This window comes from Bos indicus, chromosome X (genome assembly GCF_029378745.1).
Source record: "Bos indicus isolate NIAB-ARS_2022 breed Sahiwal x Tharparkar chromosome X, NIAB-ARS_B.indTharparkar_mat_pri_1.0, whole genome shotgun sequence".
Classification (NCBI taxonomy): Eukaryota; Metazoa; Chordata; class Mammalia; order Artiodactyla; family Bovidae; genus Bos; species Bos indicus.
Window position 1 is genome coordinate 60,774,218 of NC_091789.1, and position 13,079 is coordinate 60,787,296.

Consider the following 13,079-nt stretch of genomic DNA (forward strand, 5'->3'; position numbering starts at 1 on the left):
TATAGACAGGTAACACTGAAATCAGTAGAAATATATACTTACCCAAGTAAGGTGAGAGGAAACTGTTGACCATTTAATGTGGTAGGCTAGATAGGGGATAAGTTCCAGGAGAGCCTCTTAAAAGGGGAGTCCTGTCTGGAAATGGTAAAGGCTGAATGAAGAAGTTTGCTTTCTAAGAACTGCTTGAGTGTGAGGTCTGAATTTATTTCTCATTGTATTTTTCCCTGTAAACTTTTTCAGCTCAGTGCTTTGCATTTAGTAAAAACATATAGGAAGCCAGTTATTAATTTTGAGCATCTGAGGGCAAGGCAAGGAGACAGTTAATGATGTGTTCAATATAGACTAGGTGTCTAGACATTCAGAAGATCGAGGGAAAAAAAAAGAGGTTGTGGCCTCAGAGTTACCATGCTTACCTTCACTCATTCTGCAAGCATTTGCTGAATATCTACTATGTGCTAGGCAAATGTGCCAGGTGCTAGGAGACAAGAATGAATAACTTGAGACTTGATTTGTACTCTTCTGGGACCGTAGACTTAGTGGTAGAGACAGATATACGAACTGATGAATGCAATAGGGTAATTACGAGATCTTAAGGGAACCGTGGCAGGGGACAACTCACCCAGCTCAGGAGGCTCAGGACTGTAGCCAGGGAAATGGGGGTAACTATGGAGAAGGGTAAGTCTATACTCAGGAGCTAGCATGAGCAAATGTAGACAATAAACAGCATATTTTATAGTACTTGATAGGAATACAGGTGGGAAATGTCTAGGAAGTTTGCTATTATGGGAACAAAGTGCAAAGCAGAATGTGTCAAGAAATGAAACTGAGGGTGTAAGCAAGGCTTTGTATTCCATGTGTGATTAATAAGATGTGTTTACAGGATTCTGGGTACAGATTCAGCTGTCACTCTTCTTTCTCACATATCTGAGTATAGTACGTTTGAGGGCCTTCCCTCACCTTTCCAAAACTGGTCCCGAAAATGGAGCCACTTTTGCTCCCAAAGCTGGTTGGAAAATCAGTCCACTGCTGGTGCTCTTTTTTACTGCCACGTGGTGGTCATCTTGAGGACTGATCCTTCCCAATCCCACAGAAGCTTGGTGACTGGACAGTGATGCTCTGACTGATGTCAATCCCTCCCAGCCCTGCAGTGCCATTATATCTGGACTCCTAGCTTACATATATTTGCGTCTTCACCCAAATATGCAGTCACTGTTCTCTAAAATACCATATGTGTCAGAAGGTCTGGATGTAGAAGAGCTCCTTCCATCAGCCACAGGTATATATGTGTGAAGCCAGTCCTTGCCCACAAAAATGTAAGCCCATGAGTTAAGGCAGGAGCTCCACTTAAGCTCTCTTCTTTCTTCAAGATATTTTATTTTTGGTGCCTTGGTGCCTTTCCCAGGCACTGGGCCTTGCATAAAGGCCCCCCAAATCACCGTGATACATGCTCTTAATTCTAAATTTGGAAAGAAGGGGTTCAGAGTAGGTGGTCTCATTAGTCTCAGGAGACCTCCAGGCTTCCTAAGCATATTGGCCTACCTCTTCTCCAGCAGTGAATTGTACATGTCAGGAGGTAAGACAGCTTTTGCTAAGTCATTCAAAAAGTTCTAAACGTCTTGTTACACGTCCATGGCATTAAATGTTTACTTAGCTACAATTGCGTAACTAGCAGAGCTACTGATTTGCCTTTGCTAAATAAAGATTAGCTTCTATCCATTAAAAACTAAAGTCTGTAACTCACTACACACTTGAAAGAGTTTATATCTTCTTTTACAGTCAGTAGGTTTTAATCAGGGATACACCTGTGGAGTCTGAATTGCCTGTAGGACATCGTGGTGAGTTTTCTAGTAGGTAGGCAGTTGGGTATAGGATTGTTCCCTGGAGGTGACAGCTGAAGCCATGGCAGTGGATGAGATTCCTCTAGAGACAATGAGAAGAGAAGCACTGCTGAGAAACATCCCTGGGGAATTAGCCCTGGACAGTACCAACTTTTAAGAGGTGAGTATGGAAAGGAAACAGTCAGTCCACGGGGTCGAAAAAGTCGGACATGACTTAGTGACTAAGCAACCACCACATGGAAAGGAAAACCAAGAGAGAAAGGTGTCCTGGAAGCTTTGGTAAAAGTGAGTTTCAAGGAAGAATTGCTCAGCAGTATCAAATGCAAAATGAGGAGTACTGAAAAGTGTCCTTTGGATTTAGCAATTAAGAGGCCATAGATGACCTTGTTAAGGGCTATTTTAGTGGTGTGATGGGGTTGGAAATCAGCTTGCAGTGACTTGAGAAGATGGGAGATAAGAAGTAGAGAAGGAGTGGAGACTACTTTTTCAAGATCTTTGTGAATAGGAGAGGAAATGTGGGGTCGTAGCTGTTGGCGGAGGGTGGAGTTGTTCTCTTTTTTGTCTTTTTTTTTTTTTTTTTTAGGATAGGCCAGTTTTTAGGCTGAGATAAAAGAGCTCATAGAGAGAGAGGTTATAGATACAGGACCATCAGCAAAGGTAAGCGAGGGATAGAAGTGAGAGTTCAGGAGGAAGTTAAGAATTTTCTCTTCTCAGATCTAAGAAAAAGAGTTAAGACTAAGGGAGGAGGTAGATACCAGGGTGGGTGAAGTAACTGAGTGTGACACAAGTAACTGAGTGTGAATGTGACACAAGTGTGAATGGGAATCTTATCCTTAAAAGACTCGGAAAGGTACTAAAGGCATCTGTCGGCTTGACTTGACACAAGATTCTTTTTGTTTTTCATAGCATTGACACAGAACATTTACACGAAGAAACATTCAGAAAAATAGAAGCTTTAAAAATGAGCAAGCCTGGAATGACCTGGTAGTTTCCAAGGAGAGTCCCTGAATCAGCTGCATACAGACCTCCTCTGTCTCTGGCACCATCTCTAACAGTTGTGCAGTATTCTTGTTCTGAACCTTTGCTGAGGCTGCTAGTGTGAAACAAGCAGCAGTGATTGCTATTTATATAGAACCATCCACTAAATAGAATGTAAAAGATGAAAGGAAGCACCTTAGTTGAAATGTCTTCAGCAATAATTCCTTACATTAATATATTGTGTTACAATGTTTACTGTTTTTACAAAAACCTTCTCAGGTGGGAAAATAAGGCTCAGAGAAGGTGTGACGAGCTCCAAGTTACACAGCTCATTAGTGGGAGAGTTGGGACTAGCCTCCAACCAGGAGTCCCAAAACTTAGACCAGACAGGGAACAATAGAAAAAAAAACATGAAGGAGTCCACCTAAAGAGACAAAATACCTGAAATGATTAAAGGACAAGAGGGTGTACAAACAAACACATGTTATATATTATGGCGCTGATTTTAAGTAAAACTGTAATTCACAAAAGAAAGTAAGAGGAATGAGTGGATTAATAGGGAAAGGCTTCATGGAGGTAAGACTTAATGTGGGCCTTGAGAATGAAAGGATTAAGATGTGGGGAGATATACTGGCCAGCAGCTGTAAGACTGCAGACAAAGGGGCCATGTTCATGAGCAGCTCACCAAAAGCACTTAGGAAGAGGGGAATATTTGTGTTAGAGTTTCTTGCGCTGCCATGATATTCATATCTTAGGCTTCTGAAGGTGTTCTCCAGTACCCAGTTTCTATTTCCCTTCTGAACTTTCAAGACCTACCCCATGTGTGTGTTCTTCTTCATGGACTTTTATGACTGACACCTCTCATCCCTCACAACATATTCCATAGCCTAGGATGGATCCACAACCACATGTTTCTATCTCTGCCTGGCTTCCACAAAACACCAGATGAGACAAATGGAGAAAAGGAATGCCAGGCAAGGAAAATATCACAGAGTTTGTGAGACTGACAGAAAAGTAGGCTTACCTAATTAAGGTGTAGAGCTGTCTCTGGAGGCTTCTTGCTAGCTGTGTGACCCTGAATAAGTCATTGGGATTCTTGGAGCCTTAAGTTTTCTAATCTATAAAATAGGAGTAGATTGACATTAACCTTGCAGGGCTGTTGTTTCCAGCCTGGTGCCTATCCCACAGTAGGTACTGATTAATGGTAGCTGTTTGTATGAGCCTGTACCTGTAATATAGCTGATATGTGTAGTCTTTGAGCTCCCAGATTTTCTTGCTGTGTAGTTAGTGTGAACTGTGCATTTAAACTAAATGTGTGTGCTGAAGGTGGTAAATCTAGTGGGGAAAGAGACACACAGTGGAAAGTTATTGCAGGCAAGAGGTCTAGCTGCTCCATGTCCTCATCTATCATTGGGTACTGTTCCCTGCTGCCCTCGGAGGTGGTAATTTTCAGTTAGGAGACCCGGTCTGGCCTGAGATGGTCAAGATAGCAATTTGTTTCCAGTTTTCTCAAGTTCTTCCTTCCTTTTAGTTGTTTAACACATTTATTGAGGATTTATTATGTGCCAGGTTTGTTTTTTTTTTTTTGCTAAGTGTTGGCTTTGCAGAGATGAATATGCCTTTTGCCGTGCACTGTCCCTACCATGTTCTCTGATTGTCCTGGTCCCTCTGTCAGTCTGGTGAATATCTGATAAAACTCAGTCACATTAAGAACTCAAAAATACAATGTTAAATGAAAAATTTGCACAATTCTGTGTGTGTGTGTGTGCACATGCACTCACATGTGTGTATCCTGTTTGTGTACAAAATGGATAAATATGCATGTGTATGTATGTGTCCAGAATGTGTAAGGAAGGATATATATGAGAAATTGCTAATAAGAGTTACTTCTGGCAAGAGGAAGTTGGCAAGGAGGGGCACTGGGAGAACAGGAAAGGAACTTTTCAGTTTCATCTCTAGTAGTCTGTTTTACTAGATTTTTACCATGTACATGTATTACTTTTATAATTAATAAACTTGATGTTAAAAATAAAATTCATACTGAGAAGTTATTTTTCTTCTTTTAAACCATGACAATTTAGAAGAAAATATAGGGCATCTATAAACATGACATAAAAACCCAAAGGAAGAGAAATATTTGACAATATCAAAATTAAAAATTGCTTCATGAAAAAATCACCATAAAGAGAGTTAAAAGACTATTGATAAACTGGAGGAACATATTTGGCACATGCATAAAGATAAGATTGATATCCATATATAATAAAAAATGCTGCTTCTGCTAAGTCGCTTCAGTCGTGTCCCACTCTGTGCAACCCCATAGATGGCAGCCCACCAGGCTCTCCCGTCCCTGGGATTCTCCAGGCAAGAACACTGGAGTGGGTTGCCATTTCCTTCTCCAATGCATGAAAGTGAAAAGTCAAAGTGAAGTCGTTCAGTCGTGTCCGACTCTTTGCGACCCCATGGACTATAGCCTACCAGGCTTCTCCGCCCATGGGATTTTCCAGGCAAGAGTACTGGAGTGGGGTGCCATTGCCTTCTCTGATAATAACAAATACCCAAATATAAATAACAAATCAGTATGAAAAACATAACATAAAGGACTTTGACTTCCAGCAATAATGAAGTAACAATGAGTTGGATTTGCCCTCTCACATGAACAACTCCAAAAGTGGGCAAATTATGGGAAACAACAGTTTCCACACATTGGATAACAGGCAGAGTTGGGACAAATAAAAAGTAGCAAGATGGCAGTTTTGAACAGAACTTTATCAGGAGTCATATTATAGTCAGTGGTTTTATAGCAACCCAATTTAAAGGCTGAGACTGGTAGAATGGAAAAAATAAATTACTCAGCCATATGCTGCTTATAGATAGTCCACTTTAAATATAAAAACACAAATAGGTTAAACATACAAGCTAGAGAAAGATACACTGTTAACTCTAATTTTTAAAAAGCTAGAGTGACTTATTACCAGAGAATGTAGATTGCAAAGGAAAGAATGTGAAGAGAGATAAAGAGGGCTATTTCATAATAAAGTGGCTAATTGATCATAAGGACATAACAACCCTAAATATATGTGCATTTTAATAACAAATTCAAAATATGTGAAGAAAAACTGACTTAACAAGGAAGGACAAATCTGTAATTTTATCAATAATGGATAGACCAAAAAGAAAATAAGAAAATAGAAAATTTGAATAGCAATATATTTGATTTAATTGACACCTGTACAACACTCAAACCAACAGCAATAGAAAACATTCTTTATAAGTGCACATTGAATATTTACCATATCTGGACCATATAACAAGTCTCAATGTTAAAAGATTTAAGTCATACAAAGTGTATTCTCTGACCACAATGGAGTTTAATAAAAAATCAGTAAAAGCAAGATATATGGAAAATCTTCCAAATATTTGGAAAAATTTACACACTTGTAAATAATCCATGGCTGAAGAGTAAGTCTCAAGGGAAGTTAGTGTTTTAAAAAGAATGAAAGTGAAAACAGACATACAAATTTGTGGGATATAGCTAATGCAGTACTTAGAAGGAAGTTTATAGCACTGAACCATTATTTTAGAAAAGCTCTTAATAACCTCAGGTTCTGTAACAAAAAACTAGAAAAAGATGATCAAATTTAATCCAAAGTAAGCAGAAAAAAAGAAAATAAAGAGCATAATACGTATATACTGTATGATTCCATTTTTATAAAATTATAGAAAATTCAAAGTATTCTATAGTGACAAAAAAAGATTACTGGTACCTAGTGACAGTTGAGAGGCAGAGATACATAAGGGTGCACAAGAGAACATTTGGGTGTGGTGGATGACAAAACTCATCAAATTATACTCTTTAAAATATATCTAGTTTATTGTGTGTGAATTGCACCTCAGTTGAGTTGTAAACACTCACACACACACACACACACACACACACACACACACAAATGTGTCTGAAAGAGTCATTTAAGAACACTAATTGTCTAAGCCCCTTATTCTATGGATAAGGAGCCTGGAATCCAAAGAGGTCAAGGTCACAGCCAATTCATGTTAAGACTGGGATTAGAACTTGTGTCCTTATTCCTGGTCTTGCTCATTTTAGTACACTAAAGGCAGAGTTCAGATCAATGGAGTACATTGCAAATGGTTTGTTTCTGCTCTTTTGTGGTAGATGATGGGAAAGAGACATGTGCATGATGAAAAGGAGTGACTTCTGGGGTACTTTCAGTGATGTGCCAGAATTGGCTCATACTGACTGATGAAAGTTGATGGTTACATTTTCAGGAATTTTTCAAGTCAGTTGTTAAAGCCATTTTTTAAAACCACATGATACAAAGCTGCAATTAAATAAATTTTAATAAAGATAAATATTGTAGAACATGACTTCCTAATTTTTATCACGTCATCATCTGTGCTCTTGAGGTAATTCACATCTGTTGTATTTGTATAGTGGAAATGTTAAATAATGGTGTTCTGCTCTGCATCCCCTTGGTAACTTAAAATTGGTCATAGTGGGTGTGTTTACAACACAGAAATTGGCAAATGCTACAAATTAGGGATTACCGTTTGCTCCTCCCCCTCCCTCAGAAAGCTGATTGTTAAAACTTTACAGTGTTAGTCCCTCAGTCATGTCCAATTCTGTGGGACCCCATGGACTGTAGCCTGCTAGGCGCCTCTGTCCATGGAATTCTCCAGGCAAGAATACTGGAGTGGGTAGCCATTTCTTCTCCAGGGGATTTTCCCAACCCAGGTATCTAACCTAGGTCTCCTGCATTTCAGGTGGATTCTTGACCATCTAAGACATCAGTTAAAACTTTACCAACACATTTCTGCCTTAGCACACCACTTCCCCTGCCATTCATTTAAGGCTGGCCTGGAAGGCAACCCATCAGTACCTAACATCATGCTAGATAAGCAATGGGCAGTTCTTTTATCTAAGAACAAGCAGGTGGCAACAGACTCTGGATCTGAGGAAAGCAGGGGTTGCTGCTGTTCTGTGCTTAGTCACTCAGTCATGTCTGACTCTTTGTGACCCCATGAACTGTAGCCCACCAGGCTCCTCTGTCCATGGGAATTCTCCAGGGAGGAATACTGGAGTGGCTTGCCATGCCGTCCTCCAGGGGATCTTCCCAACCCAGGGACTGAACCCAGGTCTCCCGCATTGCAGACAGATTCTTTACCAGCTGAGCTACCCGGAAAGCCCAAGCAAAGGTTGGGAAAGCCTAAAAAGATAGAGGATCAGAAAAGGTAATGTCAGTGAGAGTGATAATGAGTGTGAATTGGAAAGGAGATGCAACTTTGAGGTGTATATTGTGGTCGTGATGGCACAGAGAATAAAGAATCTACCTGCAAAGCAAGACATACAGGTTCAGTCCCTGGGTCAGGAAGATCCCCTGGAGAAGGGAATGGCGACTGACTCCAGTATTCTTGCCTGGGAAATCCCATGGACAGAGGAGCTGGCAGGCTCCAGTCCATGGGGTTGCAAAGAGTTGTACTCACTGAGCCACTAACACTTTCACTAGCACTTTGAGGGCATCAAAGTTGTTTACTGGGAAGGACCTGCCAATTTTCCTTTTCTTCTGTTCAAGATTTACTCCATCAAGGGCTAAGTAAGCAGTTGCCTGTGCAAAATGGGAAAGTTTTCTCTGCCCAAACACTTTCCCGCTTCTGCCCCCTCCCTTCCAACCAGACCTGTAGTTTTTATAAGCCAGCCTGTCTTGTAAGTTAAGGTGCACAAAAGTGCTGTGCAGGGAGAAAAGAAGAAACTATTAGCAGCCTGTTAACATCTCGCCCCAGGTTAGTAAATTAGTGCCCGATTGGTTTCCAAGAGTCTAGGACATATAGAACAAGTGAGTTTTGGTGATGAGAACAAGAGAGGGGAAGGTTCTAGAGCACTGGCAGACAATATGGATGCTTGTGTGTGTGTATCAGTAAAAACCTAAATTAGAGAGAGAAGTAATGACTTGGGCTTGAAAGGGGGTCACCACAAGCAAATGTCACCCATTTCTCAGTTTTGTTTATGGTTGTTTCAGTTTCTCTTGCTCACTTGTCTCTTTCTTGCTTTTCCAATCCAGGAAATCTTCCTTGAAAAAGTTTCATTCCCAGGACTTCTCTGGAGGTCCAGTGGTTAAGACTCAGTGCTTTCACTGTCATGGCTGTGGGTTCAATCCCTGGCTGGGGAATTAAGATTCTGTAAGCTGCATGGTTAGCCACCTCCACCCAAAAATGCTCACTCCCTAGTGTGAATGTATCACACTCTCTCTCACCAAGCCACTCCTTAATCCGCATCAGAATGGTGGGTGGGAGGAGGCATGCCCCCTTTTCTGAAAAAAAAAAATAATAATAATAATAATACTGGGTTTCCCAGGTGGCACTAATGGTAAAGAACCCACCTGCCAATGCAGAGATGTAATAGACTTGAGTTCGATCCCTGGGTTGGGAAGATCCCCTGGAGTAGGAAATGGCAACCCACTCCAGTGTTCTTGCCTGGAGAATCCCATGCACAGAGGAGCTTGGTGGGCTACAGTCCATGGGGTTGAAGAGTCGGACATGACTGAGCAACTGAGCACAAAGGTAGCTACACCCACCTCAGAATGTACACTGGAGCCACCAGCTGCTTCAAGATCTAGTACTTGGTCTGAAGCACCTTGACACTATATTTTGCATTTGGAACCTTGAGAATAGTGAAGACCACCAGAGTTATCATTGGCCACCACCACAAATATGCTCCACCAGCCTTTTTTTGTTTAAAGCCATTCACTCATTATGACTGTGCTCAGCGCCACCAGATTGTACACTTTCAAATAGATAAAGTGGTACACTTTATGCTATGTGTAATTTACCACAATAAAAAATTATTACACAAAATATTAACTTTTATACAAAGTTTAAGATACATTACAGGTTTAGAGAAAGTCACTTTCTGGCAAAATAAAAAAAGTTCAAAAGCTAAGTATTATAGAGTTCATAATCAGGACAACAGAAATTTTTCCCAAGAGGCCAGCTCTGTCACCACCTCAGCACTTTGGGAGAGCAGCCTTACTGCAATCATATCTCATGTTCTCATACAGTCATACCTCATTTTATTGCACTTCTCAGATATTGCATTTTTTACAAATGGAAACTTTATGGAGACCCTGTGTTGAGTCTTCTGTTGGTGTCATTTTGCTAACTCTGTGTCTTTGTGCATTTGCTCACTTTGTGTCTTTATGTCACATTTTGGTAATTCTCACAATATTTCATACTTTTCCAGTATTATTATATTTGTTATGGTGATCTGTAATCAATGATCTTTGATGTTACTACTGTAATTGTTTTGAGGTGCCATGGACTGTGCCCATATAAGATGGCAAAGTTAACCAATAAACGTTGTGTGTGTTCTGACTGCTCCACTGCCCAGCCATTTACCCATCTCTCTTCCTCTCTGCCTCTCCTCGAGCCTCTCTATTCACTGAGACACAGCAATTTTGAAATTAGGCCAATTAATAGCTCAACAGTGTCCTCTAAGTATACAAGTGAAAGGAAGAGTTGCATGCCTTTCACTTTAAATCAAAAGCTAGAAACAGTTAAGCTTAGTGAGGGAGACATGTCAAAAGCTGAGAAAGACTGAAAGCTCAGCCTCTTGCACCAGTTAGCCAAGTTGCGAATGCAGAGGAAATGTTCTTGGAGAGAATAGAAAGTGCTACTCCAATGCACACACGAGTGATAAGAAAGTAAAACAGCTCTATTGCTGATGTGGAGAAAGTTTTGGTGGTCTAGATAGAAGATCAAAACAGCCACGATATTTCCTTAAGCCAAAGTCTAATCCACAGCAAGGCTCTAACTCTCTTCAACTCTATGAAGGCTGAGAGAGGTGAGGAAGCTGCAGAAGAAGAGTTTCAAGCTAGTAGAGGTTGGTTCATAAAGTTTAGGGAAAAAAGCTGTTTCCATAACATCAAAGTGCAAGATGCTGCTACAAGTCCTGATATAGAACCTGCAGCAAGTTATCCAGATAATCTACCTACAAAAATTAATGAAACTGGCTATACAAGACAATAGGTTTTCAATGTAGATGAAACAGCCTTCTATTGATAGAAGACGCCATGTAGGATTTTCATAGCTAGAAAGGAGAAATCAATACCTGGCTTCAAATCTTCGAAGAACAGGGTGACTCCTATTAGGGGCTAGTGCAGCTGGTGGCTTTAAGCTGAAGCCAGTGCTCATTTTAGGATTCCAAAAATCCTGAGGGCTTCCCTCATAGCTCAGTTGGTAAAGAATCTGCCTGCAATGTAGGAGATGCAGGAGACATGGGATCGATTTCTGGGTCGGTAAGATCCTCTGGAGGAAGGCATGGCAATCCAGTCCAGTATTCTTGGGCTTTTCTTGTGGTGCAGAATCCACCTGCAATGCAGGACACCTGAGTTTGATCCTTGGATTGGGAAGATTCCCTGGAGAAGGGAAAGGCTACCTACTTCAGTATTCTGGCCTGGAGAATTGTATGGACTGTATAGTTCAGGGGGTCACTGCTGGGAGCCAGCGTGAGGACCTCTGCTCGTGGCAAAGGTCATGAGGAAGGAGGCTCGACATACACAAAGGCGGGATCGAGCCTCAGGAGTCCCCCTGGAAATTCTCGAGCATCTACCCCCAAAACCAGAGTCTGCCTACTTTACTGCTTTGTGCTCTCACCTACACCTCTGACTTTACGAGGGGCTGTCCCCCACCACCTCTTTTGGAAAAGGAGTTAACTTAGAGCTCTAGTTAATAATAATTCCTGGGCGTGATAGGAGTGTTTCAACCTACAAATTCCTCTGAAGGTTCTCTAGCCTGCCTGACAGGCTTGTCCAGCTACACATGATTGCTCACAGCCTCCCAACCGTGAGAGGCATGAAGGCAACCTTCTAAAAACAGGTTCTTTAGAGAAGTTAGAAAACTATTAGTATAGTATAGTTGGCTGATTAGAAATTGTATTGGTGAAGGGTTTTTCATTTGTTGAGCAAATGTTTGCTGCTAAGTCTCCACATCCCCTGCCCTTATACACATTAATGAATATATAGAAGAAATAAGTATTAACCTTTGATATTAATCACGTTAGACCTTAGGCTAAGTAAATTCTTTCCTTAATTAAAACCCACTACACCTTCATCCTATAGGAATGTAACTTTATCTGGTACCTTCGGAAGGTGGTGTCTGTTTTAAGAATAATCATCCCTGGAGAAATAAGTGTTCTGGTTGACTGACCGCTATCACAAGGAGAGGGTCATAAATTGTTAGCAGGCCCCCCGGCCAGAAAATGATGTAACATCCCTAAGACCTTTGTATACATTTGTATAAAGCACCTGACTTTAATAAAAGTCAGGACTGCTGACCCCGCGTGACTTTTGTATAACATCTCAGTGTATAAAAACAGACCCTGGAAAAATAAAAAATGGGATCAGTTCCTTGAAAGACTGGTCTCCCCATGTCGTTCTTTCTCTCACCTTCTGGCTGAATCCCCATCTGGAACGTGGAGTGCCGGGGACCAGCCCCGGCTGATCCAGGGTATTCGAAGGAGAGACGGCGTAGGCGAAGATCAGGAAACAACTGCTTAATTAAACGTTAATTAAGGATATAAAGAGTAATAGAATGAGGATAGCTCAGTGAAGAAATTCAGTGGAGAAAAGAGGCTGAAATAAGGATAGCTCAGTGAGGAAATTCAGTGGAGAAAAGAGGCTGAATAATTCAGCCAGAAGGTAAGAGAAAGAACGACATGGTGAGACCAAGTTGGGAGCTCGCCAGGGCACCTGGTCACAGCGTCTCTTGTCTCTCTCTCTCTCTCTCTCTTCCTCTCTTCCTGCTTTTCTCACTTTTCTCTCCCCCTTCCTTTTTCGCTACCCTTCTCTTTCCTTCGTTTCTTTCCCTTTACCCTCTTTCTCTCTCTCTCTTTTTTTTCTTTTTCTCCCTATCTTTTTCTCTGTATCTCCTTTTTTAACTTCCTTTCTCTATCTTGCTGCATTCCCTGATTCCTTCCTTCTCCGTTCCTCTCTCCTTTTCACTCTTTAGCTTTTTCTCTATCTTTAGATCTTTCTCTATTTTCTTTCCTTTTTTCTTTTTCACTTTTTTTTTTCTTTCTTTCTTTTTTTTTTTATTTTTCTCTCTTTTTATTTTTATTTTATCCTTGGGTGAGGCCCCCCTGAGGGGGTTTTCCGCAAGGAGCAGGCTCTGTATATTATGTATTTTTTAAAAGCTCCTTTGTTTAAAAGAAATCTTTTTTATCTTTTTCAGCCTTATGCAATGCTCTGGGAG

General features: G+C 40.9%; 1 long non-coding RNA gene across 1 annotated transcript; it reads right to left on the bottom strand.

Annotated features, from left to right (window-relative positions):
- Window positions 1-6,012: 6,012 nt before the first annotated feature.
- On the bottom strand, window positions 6,013-12,690 carry LOC139181723 (uncharacterized). Its single transcript, XR_011565482.1, has 2 exons — window positions 12,275-12,690; window positions 6,013-11,198 (listed from the first exon to the last, which is right to left on the bottom strand). It is a non-coding gene; the product is annotated as an uncharacterized lncRNA (long non-coding RNA).
- Between the last annotated feature and the right edge of the window lie 389 nt (window positions 12,691-13,079).